Genomic DNA, 18,850 nt, shown 5'->3' with positions numbered 1-18,850 from the left:
AAACATGCATATTTAAATATATTAAAAACAGCCCAATAAGATCTCCCAGATTATTAAAATAATCTATGCCAGAAACACACATACTACATATATGAGACATTGAGTCTTATATTTTCTAATATTAATAAAAATAATTAGTTTCTTATTACAATGAGGTAAATTAAATCAGATCTGCAAGAGACAGAAAATAACTTAAATAATTATTTTAATTATGGATATATCAATTTTTATGAATAGATGTTTCAGTGATGTAAACGTATATTTTATTGTATTTTTGATTCCACTCTTACAAGTCAAAATTGTTATTGCCAGATATTATAAAATTGGGCGACAGAAAATTCCTAAAACTAAGGGTATCTAGGTGGTCACATAGATAGTCAGTTAAATTGAGATGTTTATATTAGAGCTATTACAACTAAGATTAGAGGGTTTAAAACTAAATTTAACATATGGATTGATCAGATGAGGGGAAGTGCATAAATAACTTTACCCATGGTTCAAAAATGGATAATTAAAGTCATTTATGGTAAAAAAAAATAATTACCTAACTAATAGTTTAATATTTGAAAGGCAGCTATTAGATAAACATCAACTGTACTGCTTCGAGATATTAAAAATCTTATATAAAAATAAATACAAGAAATAGAAACTATGGCGTTGAAAATACATGGATAACGTGCACTATAGTATCGTTCTCTAAGATTGTATAATAAAATGTCTGGTTAGATAAGCGAAATCGAAAGTATAAATAAATTTAAAAAGGAGGTAAAAGTATGGATTTAGAGCAAACGTATTCAAATTTTTAATGATATAATAAACCTCAAATGCCTTAAATAAACGTATCCAATATGGAAAATATCTTTTGTCGTATTGGATAAATATAAAAACTTTACAGTTAAGACCTGATTGGACTTTTTATTGGAAAAGACATAGCTGGCTGATTGGCAATTATTTGTATTTTGTGTCACATTTTTTTTTTCAAATTCATATGCCAAGTATATTTTATTCAATTTTTCTGTTTATTATTAATTCAAATTCAAAGAAGTTAATTTGCCACATGTGTCAACCTACAAGGCTGTACGAAAAGAAATTATAATAAATATATAAATGTAGCCAACGAAAATGACAATTGGACCGATAGCATTGAGTCTTTAACATAAAAAGTTTAGTCTGCCTTTTGTTATAAAGTTTGATAAAATGTATTATAGCACATTTTAAACCCACAAATCAGAATGAGAATGTTTCACTCTATTCTATGTGTTTTTCTTTCTTCTATCTTTCTTTTCTATCTTTAAAATTCTGCATTATAAAAGAGACCTCTGTAGCATATGTTAATGGAAAAACGCATTTAGGAATTTTGCACTTTTTGATAGAAGATTTGAATTGCAGATGTAATTGCGTTATTGTAGATTACATCACTAAAATCGAACAATGATAATATTAAAGAGTTGCATAAAAAATACTTGGTTTTAGTCGGTAAGTGACGCTTTAGATTATTTAAATGTTTTAAGTGCATGAAAGCACTGGCATTTTTATGTGTATGTGGGCTAAAAGGGACAAAGTATTATCAAAAATAATACTCAAACTATTTGCTTCATTAACCACAGGTACCACTGTATTATCTATTTTAACCACACAGTTTTGAGAAACCTGTTCTATGTTCTATTGGATCCTAGAAATAAAAGACATTATTTTAAAGAGCTTAGTTTTAAATTATGAGCCTTACCATATATTTGAAATTTTTTACTACGTATATAGTTTTCTATGAGTTATATTTTTTTCGTATCAGCTACCTATAATGACCATAATAAGGGTCCTAATAGAGATTCCTGAGGTACCTTAGTAGTAACAGAAATAAATTTAGATTTTAAATACGGGGGCGGGTCAATAAGACCGTGACTTTTTGGATAAAAGACAGGTTTTTATATAAAAAGTTATTTTATTTTTCAACATAGTCTCCTTTGAGTTCTATACACTTAGTCCAACGTTTCTCCAATTTATTTATCCCTTCGGAAAAATATGATTTGTCGAGGTCATCAAAATAGGCATTTGTTTGAGAGATGATTTTGTCGTTGGAGTCAAATTTTTTTCCGCCGAGCCATTTCTTTAAGTTTAAGAATAGAAAATAGTCACTGGGGGCTAAATCTGGAGAATAGGGTGGATGAGGAAGTAATTCGTAACCTAATTCATGGATTTTTGCCATGGAAACTGCACATGTGTGGACCCTTGCATTGTCCTGGTGGAAAAGAACTTTTTTTTTGCCAAATGTGGTTTTTTTCTTTCAGTTCCTCATTGAATCTATCCAATAAGTTGGTACAATATTCTCCATTGATTGTTTTCCCCTTTTGAAGATAGTCAATATGGATTATACTGCGTGCATCCCAAAAAACGGTCGCCGTGAATTTAATGGGTGACAATCCCACCTTTGCATTCTTGGACGCTGATTCACCCCGTGAAATCCACTGTTTTGACTGCTGTTTGGTCTCCGGCGTGTTGTGGTGGATCCACGTTTCGTCCACGGTGACGAAACGACGCAAAAATTCGTCCATATTGGGGTTGAATAACGCCAAACACTTCTGGGAAATTGTCACACGGTTGCGTTTGTGGTCGATTGTAAGCAAACGCGGCACCCATTTTGCGGAAAGCTTTCTCATACCCAAATGATCATTCAAAATTGAAACTACTGAACCATGTGAGATGCCTATGGCTTCCACAATCTCTCTCACTTTCAATCTCCGATCGTCTAAAACCATATCGTGAATTTTTTCGATTGTTTTGGATGTAGAGACCTCGACTGGGCGTCCAGAACGTTCGGCATCTTCCGTGCTTGTACGGCCACATCGAAATTCAGTAAACCACTTCTTTCCCATGGAAATGGATGGTGCAGAGTCCCTATAATATTTATCAAGCTTAGCCTTGGTTTGAGTGATGGTTTTTTCCGTAAAAAATAATGCTTAATGAGCACACGCAATTCACTTTTTTCCATTTTCTTCTCAAAACGAGTGGTAGTCTGCTATCAACAGCTGTCAAACACAAACTAAATGACGCAGCTCAAACTTTGACAGGCGTCAACTGACAGGCGCAGAGTTGCCATTTCCATTAAAGGGCGGGAAATTTAAAAAGTCACGGACTTATTGACCCGCCCTCGTATAAGAGGCGAGTATGAGTTTCACGCATTGAAGCCTGCTGGTCAGATAGGATTTTAGAAAAGCAACTGTAGTATTAAAAAGATCTAAGAAATTTAATTAAGCTAGCAGCATATTATGATTTAGAATATGAAATGCATTACTAGAATCGAGTAAACATAGAGTTGCTAATTGTTTTTGTTCTTTATAGTGCCTGATATTTATAAGATCTACAAGACAAGTGGTTGTACTAAACTGTTTTCCAAACCCGAATTAACAATCAAGTATAATTTTATAAAAATTCGAAAATAAAGCGATTATTTGATTATACATGTGTCTCTCTAGAACCTTAGATAAAACAAGTAAAATACTAATAAGGCGTAAACTTCTTTGGAGTTTACGACTTTTGCAAATGGTTTAATAATAGCTCATTTCCATAAACCTGTAAATTATTTTTTTCAAATACAGGAATTAGTAATATTGAAAAGAGGTTTATTATAGAAACAAGTTATTACATCTCTTATTAATAATTTATCATAGCCTACTGAATTAGTGTCAATTGAAGCTATACTATCTTTTAAAGCAATCTCACCTATAAGATTAAAATTTAGTAAATTGGGGAAATTGAAAGCTTCGCTATTTTGATAAAAGGATTTTTTTTCTTCGCAAGTAGTGTCATTCAATTTATTAGAAGTAGCAAAAAAGTCATTGAGTATATTTGCTGCAAATTATGCTGCATGTTGTAATAATTTTGTCTTCGTATATTATTTAAGTTTTTCACTGTATCCCAAAAGGCCTTTCCCAAAATAGGTATTTTTCTCACGTATGATAACGTGTTGAGTAAAATTTTTTTAAATTACGATAGTTCTGGGGACAATTACCACTTTAAGTTTTAAAATATTTCTTATGTGCTTTGTCTCTTAGTTTTATAAGTAGTTTAATAATATCGCTTAACCATGGAGTAAAGGTATGACATGGTAAAAGGCAAAGGCACCTCGATTATTAGAAATATTATTGTAGTCTCAAGATTTAAAATACTTGGCTTTAGTTTTTGCTGTACGAAGATTAAAAATATCATAAATAAGACAATAATCACACTTAAAAGTGGAATTGTGTTGAACTTTTAACGGAGAGCACTCTACTGGTTATTATCATGTCTCATAGGCTACAAGAATTAATCAAGCAAGTAAAATCGGATAGGTTCTGCAATTATTTAATTACTAATATGTTTATAAGACAACTTGACTTAGACGAATAGTTTAAGGGGTTTAAGAAAGTCAACATTAAAATCACCGGTGTGATATGAAGATGTCCTGTGCTAAATGGGGTGTGATACTTAAATCAAAATTTTTCTCTCTTTTAATCCTATCATAGTTAGCGAAACACGTGTCAAGAATAAAATAAAGAGTTTTGGTTAGTGATAAAAAAGCTCCAGCCTGTAATTTAAAGTTTTTTAAAAGAATTTAATGTTATTCCACATCACAAAATACGAACATATAGAGAAGTGCTGGTTGCATATAAACTGATCGAAATTGTTCTGACAAATCTGCTAGCGTCTCGCTTGGCAATGGAAACTTTTGTAACTAACTTGACAGTTTCACGTACCTTATTGGACCAGTTAAAATGGTAGAAAGGCGTGGTCAAATTAGGGCGGGAAATTTTAAATTTCGTTTAATAGGAAATCTTATAATTTTATTATTTAATCAAGCAAACAACCAAATCAAAAAGATTACGTTTTGACTGAGTGTTAGCATTAGATATGAATCAGGATAAAATAAAACTCTTTAGCTTTATTTTACATATCTAAATGAGGTAATGTACTGCAATAGTCAGTGAACAATAGTGTACAACATATCACCAATTTCAAAATGGAAATAAAACAAAGATTTTTTTTAATACATTTATTATTTAATATTTTTGAAAAATAATTACTTAAAATTATATACATAATATTCATTATAACAGATATATAAATTAGAATTAACCTAAAAATGTTTAAAAGTATTTTGTTGGCAGTAAACTATGGCAACCCAGACAGAATAGAATATATTGTCAAGATTTTTGTATTATTTTCTTCTCATACATGTAAAGACATTTCCATTAGTTTGGCTAATTATATCCCTATTTTTTACTAACATAGACAGATTCTATAGAGGATAATAATATATTAATTATAAATATTTTTTTATTTGCAAAAATACAATACATAAAATATTTAGAACTAAAATGTAAAACTTTATATGCAAATAAAAGCCGACAAATTCAAATTAATACAGTGCAGATTCTAGTCTTCCACATTGTAACACAAAGAAAAAAAGAACATTTTGTGAAGTACATAGTTCAGCTAGCAGACAATTAAGGTAATGTTTTCTAATAATACTTAAGACTAACAACATAAGTACTAATATCCGTGTAGTAAACCTATACAAGTAAAAAAATATATAATCTATATTACTAAAAATAATTTAAAAATAAAACATGCCAGACGCAGACAGAAAGGGCAAAAAAATATATACAAAAATACACACAAACACATACAAAAACTATTAAATAACTACACCTAAATTAAATATTCTATAAAAAATTTATAATAATCTTCTTTGTAAAAAAGAATTATAAATTTCACTGCTGAATGAATTATCTTTGTTCAATATTCACTTCTTTTTGTTTCCTTAAATTAAACATATTTTAAAAACTAAAAAGTTCTTATTCTATTATATTAAAAAAACTTAGTTGAAAGACAAATGCCTACAGAAAATAACAATTAAACTTACAAGTAATAACAAAAACATTCACTCTGATCTTTTCTAGATACTCAGCTCTCTTAGTCTCTATACCTATGTCCTACCTATATCCTACCTATGAATTTGATTTTATTACAGACTATATTGACAATACAAAAAAAATAACAGTAATAAATAACATCACATTTTCTTACCGGATACCTGGAATTGCAGCAAATCAGTTAAAACATTACTCCCGATATTGAAAAATAACTTTTTAGTAAAAAAAGTTGTTGCTTGAAAATAGCATCCTTAAAACAATCCCACCCATGCTACCAGCATTCATTGAAATGAAAAACACACTCGAATGATATGACAAATGATGTTCTATCAGTCAATGTCCACAACGTCATTTCTGTCAGCTCCTCTCAATTTTGCCAAGCAAGATGGCCGACATACGATTTTGATTTTCACTGATTTGATAGAAGCTTCATACATGTGTTCCACATGGAGAAATTACAAATGTTTTCTCCCCGCACGTACATGCACACGTCCCACCAAAACCAGATAAAATCATCGACCAACACCGAAATTTCGCGAGATAAACCCAAGGATCGCCGTTAATTCACAATTTGCTTGAATGAACGGCGCCGCCCCTCCCACCACCGCGCCACTGGCTTCCTTGAATGCACGCCGCCCGCGCGTCACCGTTCCTTTGCCGCCCCCTCGCCCCGCATCACTTCCATTCATTCATGATGGCGGCCCCATTCATAAAAACCGCCTCGGCTAGTCGGTCGAGCACTACGTTGCCACATTTCCACTTCCGTTTGTCAGGGAATATTGTCAGTCGAAGCGAAAGCGACTTTCCTAGGCACGACCGATAAAATAATGCCGGGCTGTTTCGTTTCGGTCCGATTTGACCCGCTCACGCGTTTTATCGTATTGATTTTGCCCGGGAACGGAGGACGCGATTTAGGCCACCATTTATGTATATTATTACAAATTACGAGGTACTTATTAATTGAAATTAGTTAAGACTCATTTTATAGATTTTTGGGTGTACCCAGATACCTCCTAAATATAGTAAATGACCAGCAATGTACCATAATTCATTTCGTAGAACATATAAGAAGCTGACTGTCATATCCTATTAAGTTATGCCTTAATATGTTAAAATACAGAATTTTTAATACCTGGGTTTTAAAGCAATAATAAAAATAGTAAATGTCATCATATATAGATAGATTTCGATGGACAATTCTACATGGAAAATTAATGTAACAAACTTCTCTATAATTTTTTCGAAAAAATAAAAATTAAGGAAAATACAGGGTAAAAAAATTTTTTCTAATTTTTTTTTAATAACTTTTTTTCTAGTGTACTGATTTTTGCCAAATTTTGCAAGCATGCTAGTATCTCTTTGTATTTACCCTTATTAATTTGACGCTAGTTGTCAATGACAAAAGTCTTCAGCTGTCCTTCATCTTAGGGAAATAACTTTTTTGTTTTAATCTTTTTATAAATTTGATTGTCAAATTAGTGTCAAAGAGCATCAAAATATCTTTTAAAAAGGTGCTCTTGTTGCATCATCGTAGAATTAACGGTTTCCGAGAAAAACGACTTTAAACATTAACCGTACCTTTAATAATTGAAAATTCGTATTTTTAAAATTAACACAGCAATCCTTAAAAATATACATTGTTAGACGGTAATTTGTTAAAAAAAATTACTATTTACAATAACACACCTAATTTAATTTTAAAGCAATACTTTCATAAAAAAAATTCGAAATGTTGCCTTTTCATTTCAATACATAAATTAATTCTTCTTTGGAAGTTCTAAAGAATCTTAGAGAATATGCATCCTTTCTGTTTAATTATTTCACAATTGTCAATAATCTGTTATCTTAGCTATTTACGGTTATTTATAAGAACCTTGTAAACGAGAGATTTTAGGTAACCCCAAAAGAAAAATTCCATAGCGTTTAGATCTGGCGATCTGGGAGGCCATTGCACAAATCTATTTTTCAGGAAAATTTTGATGTTCTCTCTATACTGTCCATTGAAATGGGGTAAAGCGCTGTCTCGAAGCAGCCACATTTGACGCCTTATTTGAAGAGGAACATCATCTAGTAGATTGAGCAGCTAATTTTTTAAAAAGATTAAGTAGACCACACCATTTAGCATTTGCGGGAAAAAATATGGCCGTATTAAATAATCGTCGACAATACCGGCCCACACCTTGAGGGAAAATTTATTCTGAAAACGTTATTCTATAACTATATGAGGGTTTTCGTCGCACCAATAATGTTCATTATGAAGGTTTATTAAACCATTAGGTCCAAAGCCAGCTTTATCGGTGAAGAGAATAAAACGTATGAAATTTTATTTACGATTATGAAGGTTTCTAATGGTCCTACAAAAATTAAGTCGAGCCCCACTGGATCTTCAGGGTTTAAAGCTTGAACCTTTTGATATTGAAATTGATGTAGGAGTTGCTCTTGTAAATTTTTATGAACATGAGCATTTTTCGAAATATTGTCCTGAGTTGCAATAGATCTTACGCTAAGAGTAGTGTTATCCTCAATTTTATTCAAAACACGGAATTCGAGTTCGAGCTCTTCGTGGACGGCCCAAATCTTGTTGACTAATTTTAAATGCTTAAATTCTCCCAGTCTCTGATGGATAGTGCTAAGAATTTGTAATTGTGCTATTCTTCTATTCGGAAATGCTTCTCTGTACAAATGTTGTGCTCTTACTGCATTTCCCCCAGCTGCATTATAATAATAATGCATGTCGCGTAGTTCTGCATTACAATGCGATTATTATTATTATTATTATTATTATTATTATTATTATTATTATTATTATTATTATTCATCTAATTTTCAATCTTAATGATTTTAAAATTATTAAAATTGGCAAAAATCAGTACACTAGAAAAAAAAATGTTTACACCTTGTATCTTTCTTAATTTTGAGTTTTCGAAGAAATTGTATAGAAGTTTGTTGCATTAATTTTTCAAGTACAATCGCCCACTGAAATCCTGAAGCGTAATTTCCGGACACCCTGTATAGATATATATAATCTATGCGTTCTATTCAATTTTATTTTTCAAAATGGCATCGCGCCGCCATTTTGAAGTTTTGCAAAATGAGCTAGAGAATAAAAAGTAGTATTTAAGTTGCTAATGATGTGTGCTAAATTTCAAATTTTTATATAAACGCATTTAAAACATAAAAGAGGGGGACAAATTAAGAGCCACACTGTATATGTCAGAATGTATTAAAATGACTTTTCTTATAGTTTGAATTGTTAAAAATATGTGCAATTTGTTGGTGATACAACATTTTGGTTTTAGATAATAAAAAACAAATGCGGAAATAGATAACTAATATATTGGAAATATCTTACAAAATTGAAATTAAACGATCAATATATTAAACCATTTTATTTCTGAAATGTGTATTAGAGAAAAGAATTAAAAATTTAAATTCATTTTAGTAACAATTTGTTCAACTTCCAATTTGTATAAATTTTTTTAATGAACGTATTAACAATAACTTTAGTCGAAGTAAGTGTATGTCAAATATCATATTTTTACTTTTTGGATACTCCTCTTTTTCTAAAAAAACAATCTTTATTGGAAAAAACTAATTCTTTGTAAAAAAAATAGTATTAATCGTAAAGTAAATATATTAAAAGTGACTTGAAAACTTGTTTTTGATTAACAATTTTTATAACAACTTTATATAAATTTTTTTTTGTGTTTTTTGTAAATAATGATAAATTACTTATAAATTATCATAAAAATCCTATCCATACTAAATATCGTAATTGCAAACTGGGGCTCTTTTATTCTATTCTATATTTTGCACAAAAAAGTTATATAATAAAGTATCTAAGAAATTTGAGAAGACTTAAAAGAGAAAGAAAATGGCGTATCCATTTAAATTATGCAACGTTCTGAATAATTTAATTTTAAATAAATAACTAATAAATGCCTCTTACGAAGTCGCATAAAATGCTAAAACTTCATCATTATTAATCAAATAAACGCTAGTAAGAAAGTCAGAAAAATACAGTCAAGTTTTTCATATACAGTAAAAAAAGAAAAAAAATAAACACATGTAATTTTGTATAGCAAAACTGTCAATTAAATTGTGCTTCTCAAATTTTATTATATAATTATAAATGAATAATGGATGGACATCTTCATCTTTTCTAGGCATGACTACTATATAAACTAATGGGAGATTTATGATATTGCTTTATTTTAATATTTAAGATAATTTAAAGATTAATAAGGTCTTTCACTTTTAACATATTTATTGGCTTACACTTTCAATTTAAATTATGGGCAGGTGGGTGAATAAAAATTAATTTTAGTCACGTCAGTCGAAAATAGCTGTTTTTTTAATTTATAGTAATTCTATAATTTTTTTGTATGAGTACATATTGACTCGATGATCACAAAAAATATACAGGGTGGTGACTCCTAATATCTGTACGATGCAGAATTAAATTAATTTTGGCTTTCTTGGCAACATATTTAAAAGATATAATTCCTTAGTGAGATATGTATAAAAACCAAACTACAGAAGGAGAAACTTGATGAATGAATCACATTTTTCGATCACTCTTTTTAAATCCTTTATAAAATATTAAGTTTTTTGAGCATAGAAAATTAGATGTTTTAATTCTTAGTTTAATACAATTATATAGAAATAACCCAAATATAATATAAGTTCGGTAGTCGTCTGCCATTAAATTATGCCATTAATTTTTCAATCGATAGTTTCTAGATATATATTTTTAACGGCGCTCCACAAGGGTCAATCCTTGTCGTCTTGGTTTTACCCTATATAGTTTAAACCAGTGTAATTGAGTTAAATGCTTATATATTCATTTTTATGCCGATTATTCACAAATTTGTTTTTCGTTTTTATCCGAAAAAATCTGAGAAGTTTACAGAAGATTAACGAGGATGTCAAAACCAAAAAAATGTTTTTGAAAATCATTTTTTAGAATTAAGTCCAAGGAAATATCAAGTCTTTTATTAGGGAGGATTTCTTTTAGTTACCAGTACTTAAATCAATTTAACATATTGGTGGGTACAGTAAAAATTGAACATTCCAATATTGATAGGAAACTGGGGTTGAAAATATTAATTTGAGATGTTCATCGCATAAAAGTAACTGCATTAAAAAGCCATTCAATAATCTTAAACTCATATAGAGTCAGCGTTATTTATTAGATGTCAAATTAAAACTATAATATGTGATTGTGTGTGAAGCCTAGTTCTTTCGCGTTTACGTGAATAAGTGTATGGTTCTAGTCTCTTAAACATGATCAGATTTGCGTTCAACGTTTACAAAACCACTGTATTTGTTTAATCAGTGGTAGGTGTAACAAAATATGATAGTGGTATAACTGCAAGATGAAAGAAATCAGATAGCTTTTTATGAAAATTAAAGAGAGACGATTATTTCATAGTCTAGCGTTAGATAGTAAAATTATTTATATAAATAATTTATACAAAATAATTTGTAATGCATGATCAAGGTATCTGCAACCAAAAATTAAATTTAGGCATGATGTTCATAATTTAGATTTAGAAGGGTACAAACAGTTATTTTTATCACCTCAGAACAAGATAATATAAAAGAATTTGGTTTCTAGATAACTTAAAAGGACTTACTAACCTAATTTTTGGATACAACATTTTTATTTCTATTTATAAAAAAAGTTGTCGTGCATTTCGGTTAAGATAGGAAGCTAAGCCTTAACTTTACATTTTGTTATATTAATTTTTATTTCAATTAATTCTATGGATTTTGTGCATCTTAAATGTTTTCAGTATAAAAAAATTGACCCCAAACGCGTAATTAAATCTTAAGCGCTTAAAATAAGTTCATTCAATAAATTAGCTAGAACTTTCCAAATCATAATAAGAAATTTTCAATCATATGCAATTAAATTATGCCACTAATTGCTTTTGCCAATATTTTACATAAAATCAATTTTTTATATAAACCGTAATAAAATCCTTGCAAAAAAACTATAAAATGCACCAGCAGTATTATGCTATTTTATTCTGCGTCAAAAATCATGGAAATTAAGGCAAATTTCTATGAATCCTAATAAAACCGTTTTGTGTATTCTATTACTCGCCCATTCACGTCACTTCCTTTCAGCCGAATTTTAAAAAATTCCTAAACCCACGTTACGGTAACCTTGGGATATCCGACAAGCGACGATAAGACGCAAAGTTTGGCAACGTTGTAAGGCACGTTGCCCTCACGAATGAACCGAACGCGCCCGAACATTCGTCAGTCCTCTTCGTATCGTCGTACGAGAACTACGAAGAACGAGTGAACGCTGGTGCTCTTTTTTTTTTTGAAAATTTGAAGTTCGGACACATTTTGGGATTTTTTTTAATTAATAAAGTGCTGATGTTATTACACCTATAAACGATTTAGGGCAATAAGGTGTCGTTTTCGGGGGGTGCGATCTACAACCGGAGTAGTGAATAGTGATAATCGAAATAACCTTTTAAACAGTGCAGTGCATTTTGCCACACCAGTAAATGTTGGATTATTTTTGGATTAAGCAGCTTATAGGGTTGAGAAGCCCTAGAAGACCAAATTTTCTTCGTAATCAATAATCATCCCGGGACGAAAATTGCCGTTGTATGGATGTTGAAACTGCAGGGAGCCAACAGATTGCGAATGACATTGAGGTGCGTGTGGGTGTGTTTTCCCATTCACATTTATTTTCAAATGACGTATTATAGTAGCCAACCAGAGACGCGATCAGTAGCGCGCGCCGTCTTTATTTCGCATATAGCTTCATTCATTGAAATAACGGGGTATCAATTCAATGAAGTAGTTAAGTCTTAAGCGGATGCTTTTTCAAGGCTATCAATTAATATTCTGCCAGTTAACGTTTTAGTAGCTCTTCCGTGTAATATTCAAATAAGTTCGGCCTAAAAATCAACGAGTTTATTATTTTTACTTGGTAGAATATATTAAGAATTTATGGCGCTCAAAATGCCAAGAATTCGTCATAAATGAAGAATTAGGTATGATGTCCAATGAAATTATGCATTTAGAATTATATGACTAGAACCCTAAATACATGAAGTCACAAGCAACTTAAAAATTTCATAAAATTACACAGAAGTTACTAAATAAGATGTAATAATAACTTGGCTACCGTACATTATTAAGTTATGCTACAAGTAGCTATTAATTTATAAGCCGGGATTTAAAATGATAATATTGACAAATGAAACAAAGTTATCTTAATCTTTTGATCATAGTTTCCAGATAACTTTAGGTTAGTACTTTAAAATAAAATTATGGCCTGATACATGGCTAATAATTAGTTTTAGTCACTTCTCTCCAAAACAGACCTGTGGTATTACTAAATAATTAAATTATTATTTAAAATTTTTAGAACAAGAAGATTGACGTAGGCATATATAATTATACATATTAGGCATGTATAAGAAATTAGGCGTAATATACAATTAAATTATGCCACAATTTGCTATATAATTAGCAGCAATATGTAAAAATTTAGAGGAAAAATTTTGATAAATAAACCAAATTTAATTTAATCTTTTAATCTGAGTTTCTAGATATATCAATAAATTTCTTAAATTTTGAGTTTAGAAAATCAGAATGTTTGATTCCAAGCAAATACTTAAATCCCAGGCACTTAATTAACTATAAAAACTTAAAATATAGGATTAAGTAGATGATTAAAAAATTATATTAATAAATTGGCAGTCATATGCAATTAAATTATGTCACTTATTTATTAAATTTTTATTAATTAGATTTGAATGATCTTCGTAAATAATGCTGTATTAAAAAATATTTCTTCTTAATGTATATGCCACTTAAAATGACAAGAATCCTTCATATATAAAGAATTAGGTGTGACGTCCGATTAAATTATGCTTTTAGAATTTTATACTTTTAAATATGGATCCAGGATAGGCCAAAGAGATGTCACATCCCTTTTTATCATATAAAGTAATGCTCCCTGAAATCTTTCACCTTTAACGGTTTTAATGGTTTACACTTTGAATTAAAATTATGGCCTGGTGGGTGTCTTATAATTAATTTTAGTCACGTCTCTCTAAAATAAAGTTTTCCTCTAATTGGAAATTTAAAAATGACCAAATTTTTATTTTTGCTTCTTAGAATAAAAAGATTATAGTAAATAATCTTAGGATATGTAAAAAATCAGAATTTTATGCTTTATAGCCCAAAGAGATGATCAGGATATAAAGTGATGTAAGTTTTAGAATTTTTTAATTTTTTGCTCCTTAAAATCTTCTACCTTTATCACTCTTAATGACTTAATCCTTGGATTTAAATTCAGGCCTAGTGAGTTTCTAATAAGTCTCAAGATAAATGTGTTACTATTTTTGTAATAACCTTATTAAACAACCCCTAATATGAGTTACAAGAAAGAACTAGAAACAACAGTCCTAATTCTAAATTTGATAATTTAAAAAAAAAATAGACCTAACTTTAACATATTTTATATTAAAAATTACACGAGATATTCGTTATATATATTTTCAAAAGGCGGCGATACACAAACAATTTTGACATTTGACCTCACATCAATTCATCCATTATGTTACAATAAAAGATAGGAAAACCTCATTAGTAAATGTGTGGCACTAAAGTGAGATGCACCAACATCAGGAGATGCCTTACAAATTAAATTTGAAGTAGTTTTAGGCTTTCTCACCTAGTCTCTTCGAATTTTTTTTCTAATCTTGATAATACTTAACTCAAAGATCGTGTTGTTAAATGTTTTGAATAACTTTTGGTACAAATATAAATCAATAGACCAAAAATCTAATGAATCTCTCTGAAGAATTTCAATTATATATTATACAAAGGAAATTATTATATTATACACAGAAAATTATCAATTATAACTATAGTCTTGAATAGGAATACAAAGTACCCTAATTATCTGAGAAAAAAAATTAAAATTATTCCAAAAGTTTGAACAACTTGAAAGAATATTTTAAGAGTTTTAAACATAAAAAAAAAAATTTCAACTGCCTGGAAAAATTATCACAATTATCGGAAACAAATAAAAATTGTTCCAGTATAACGACTTAAAAGACTATTTCAAAATTTTAGAATAATTACTTAGTTTCCTGCACTACTTCTTCTGATCCCTTAAAAAGTCTTATTTATAATCTCATTTTAAGGCAACAAAGTTGCTCTTATTCGTCAACTTTTGGTTGCACATTTTAGTCATTCTATTGATATTTTTCTATATTTCATTAACGGCTGTACTTCCGCCATTAGTTTTGGTCCAAAAATTGTTAAAAAAGATAGTTTTTGAATTTTAGCAATAATTCAGTCACTGCTACTAAATATCCTTTGCAAATTTAGCTGTAATTTTATTTTATTTAGATGATTTTTTAATTACCAGAGAGTTGATTCTATGATTGTTTAAAGACACAAGGCTCCAAGAAACAGCCAAAATTTAGTTAAATTTTTTTTACAATGAATGGAGGATTACTTCTATGAAACTATTGGCTGCTCCAGTTGAATTTGATAATTGAGTCTTAAATTATTCTAGTAAATTATAAAAATTACCAGTAATAGTTAAAACATCTATGCTTGTTAACTTTTAAAAAAATTATAGTTAAAAATAATATGTCAAAATCAGAGATATCAATAAGACTTTGATGAACAGATATTCCAAATTCTTGGTATTTTTCCTATTTAATCTTCCTAATAGGGGGCACTTATGAAAATTTAGTCTGGAAAACCTTATACAGGATCATTTAAAACTAACTATATAAAACAAATAATTTTTGTGCAGTTTGAAAACAAAAAAAATATATAAAAATGATTACAATAATATTTTAATTTATATCATTATTAATATATTACCCCTGTTTTGTAAATTTTTAATAATAGTTGAAAAACTTATACTATTTTAAATATTTAAAGTTCAGATGTATGTATACCTCAATATTGTTAAAGTAGCAATGGTATCCAATTAAGTTATGCATTTAATTAAACAAAAATCAGTTTTTTGCTAATTATAAGTGTAGAAAAATGTAACTTTATAAATATAATAAAAAATTAGAAGAATAATTTTAATTTTGTATATAGGGACAAAAAATATGGTTTCTATATATTTTTGTTCCATTATTTATCAAAGTATATTTCACAAATAATCTCTTGCATAAGAAATGTTTTTTATGAAATTAAAAAAAAAATACAAATAATATTTGTTTTATACGTATTTTTGCTTATTTAATCTTGAAAATGAGTAACTTTGCTATCTTTATTGTGATACACAGTATTTTTTTGGATTTTAGGTAAAAGCTCAAGGTATTTATTCCACGTTTGTTGATTTAATAATAAAGATCTTAAATAATGTGTATCCCACAATCAGCAGTTTTTTTTAATTCAAAATATTACTTATTGCATAATTCTGATATTATGGTATATGCTTTAAGAAAAAACGGATTAAGCTCTGGAATTTGAATTTAATATGCATCATACTACTGAAGACTTACGTTGGTTAAGCTCAATAAAAAATCTTTTGGTACCCATTAGAAGTTCTTTTACTTTAAAATATCTTAGAAAATATTTATATGATTTACATAAAATATTCAATTTAACTGTTAAATCATAACTAAATTCACAAATTCCAAACTTGCAATATAACAAAACTTAATTCTGTGTACTGATGAATGATCCATTCTTAAGAGATCACAGATAATCCTTTAAGGTTAACGGTATATACCGGATAGATGTTTCAAATGACTTGCCTAGGAACAATCAGGCAAAAAAGAAAGAGAGAAACGATATTGAAGAAACCAAGAAGGAAATGATCAGTTAACTACCAGCATTGTAACACCACCGAGGGAAATATTTTCCTCCTTGAAGAAAATTTTAAATTTCCAATCCGTTTCAACGGAAATAAATGCAACTTGATTTGAATACAATATATCACCGTTTCAAATTTACTGCTTAAATGTATATAGAGAGCCATAATGAATTACTCACTGAAAATCTACATGACTGACGTAACAAAAATTTCTCCATGGCGTCACTTGTACATAAACCAAAGTGGTGCAAGAATTTTCATTAACGCCACTTTCTTTGTGTCCGAGTTTGCGTTTTAAGTCCGGTTTTGTTAAAATTATTATCAACAAAACCATTGAAACATAATTGGATACATTTATTTGAATTTATGTGTAATGAAAAAGTAGAAGTAGAAAAATACGATTTTTTTTTTAAATGGGGCAAAGCTGAGTAGGTATTAAGAATAATTATTGAAGAACTAAGCAGAAAGTATTTTCATATAAGGCCTTTGAGCGTAAGAAGAACGTGCTTTACAACAAAAATTATAATATGAGGTTCTTAAGAAGATGGAAAGCTGAAAAAGACAAAATAGAATAAAAAGAACATAAACTTGAAATTGGATTCTCAACTCACCAAGCAGCACAGTAGTGAGGAATTTATTGGAGATTTAATGGATTAACATTTTGTAGATTTCTAGATCTAATTTTTTGGTAAATGCTTCAAGTACAGGATCATGCTTAAAAATTAATAACTTCTGACAGTGCTACCATAACTTGTTATTAACGTCAAAAAATTATTTATATAACACTTCACATTAAAACAAACAATTTCTATGTCGTCTCCATATTATTATCGAGAGCCCACATTTTAAAAGTCTTTTTAAATATCACAGTGTGTAAACAGGATGCTATATCCGGTACCCACATAAAATTAATGAATGAATGCCACACAAAAAGTTCTTTGAGCAACCTCCTTCGCTTCTCTCGAGATCTCTTGACGGATCTTCGGTTCAGTGAACCAAAAATGTTTTATTTGCAATTTGATTTAAATATTATTGGCAATCATATGTAGGAAGGTAATAAAACAGGTTTGACGTTTGATTGCGTACCAGAAGTACTTAAAGTGCTTTTACTATGAAGATGTCGAATGTTTTTAATTGGTTGAAAGTTATCAATGTTTACCTACAGATGCAATGTATCAGTTTTCCATTTTAAACAGTAGGTTTTGAATTTAATAATGATTTATTGGGATATTATGGAAGTAATTGCTTAATTGATCTTAAGAGTATTTTTATATAATACTTATACTTGATTAAACTAATTTAAGAATCTGTAGATATTGCAAAGGGTAAACGTAGCAACTTTCAATAGAGTTGCAGACGATTTTCTAAAAAAATATTTTTTTTTAATTTTAGACAAATTTTTATTAAGTTATAATATATTAATAAAAGAAAAATTCAATATTCGCATTTAAGCCTCATAATAAGTGCCATAATTGAATTCAGATATACTTAACCTTAATTTTAGTAAAGTAACAATATTATCCAATTAAGTTATGCACTAAATTAGAAAACAATTAGTTTTTATTATAGTAAAGCAAAATAAAAATACGAAATAAGAGGTTAAAAATAAAAAAGAATAGTATAATAATTTAAACTCTATATTGTATATGGAAAAAAACAAAATATGGTTTCTCTATGTTTTTGCTCCATTATCTATTACTAGTACAGTATATTTTACATATAATTAAACTGCTTGCATAAAAAAATGTTTCTATAAGTTTTAGAAAAGAAATACAAACACTATTTGTTGTATAAGTGATTTATATAATTTAATCTCCAAAGTGAATAGCAACTTCGTGATTTTATTAGAATTCATAACCGGTTTCTATTATATTTATTATATGACTACAAAACTTTGATATATCACAAATATCATGTACTTTGGTAAATTAGTTTTCAAAATATATTCAGTTAAAAATTGCTATTGGAAATAAAAACTATTTCAATATAAATGAAAAAAAATTAATATTTATATTAATTCTTCATAATAATTTAGTTAGAGAAACTTCATACCGGGTTATTAAGAACTAGGTGTATATAATATAGATAATATTTTTTAGTTATTTTTGTT

The 18,850-nt window shown here is 28.9% G+C and overlaps 1 protein-coding gene across 3 annotated transcripts in view; it reads left to right on the top strand.

The window, feature by feature from the left end:
* LOC126740883 (protein sprouty) overlaps positions 1 to 18,850 on the top strand; it is a 142,497-nt gene that overhangs the window by 94,877 nt on the left and 28,770 nt on the right. Inside the window, exon 1 of one of the 3 annotated variants that reach the window (XM_050447050.1) lies at positions 12,195 to 12,589. The exons of the other annotated variants lie outside the window; for them this stretch is intronic. The gene's annotated coding sequence lies outside the window, so the exon portion shown is untranslated. Of the gene's footprint in view, positions 1 to 12,194; positions 12,590 to 18,850 lie in introns of those variants that run through there. 3 annotated transcript variants of the gene reach the window in all.

This window comes from Anthonomus grandis, chromosome 10 (genome assembly GCF_022605725.1).
Source record: "Anthonomus grandis grandis chromosome 10, icAntGran1.3, whole genome shotgun sequence".
Classification (NCBI taxonomy): domain Eukaryota; kingdom Metazoa; phylum Arthropoda; class Insecta; order Coleoptera; family Curculionidae; genus Anthonomus; species Anthonomus grandis.
Note: the sequence above shows the minus strand (reverse complement) of the source record. Positions and strands in the feature narration are given on the sequence as shown.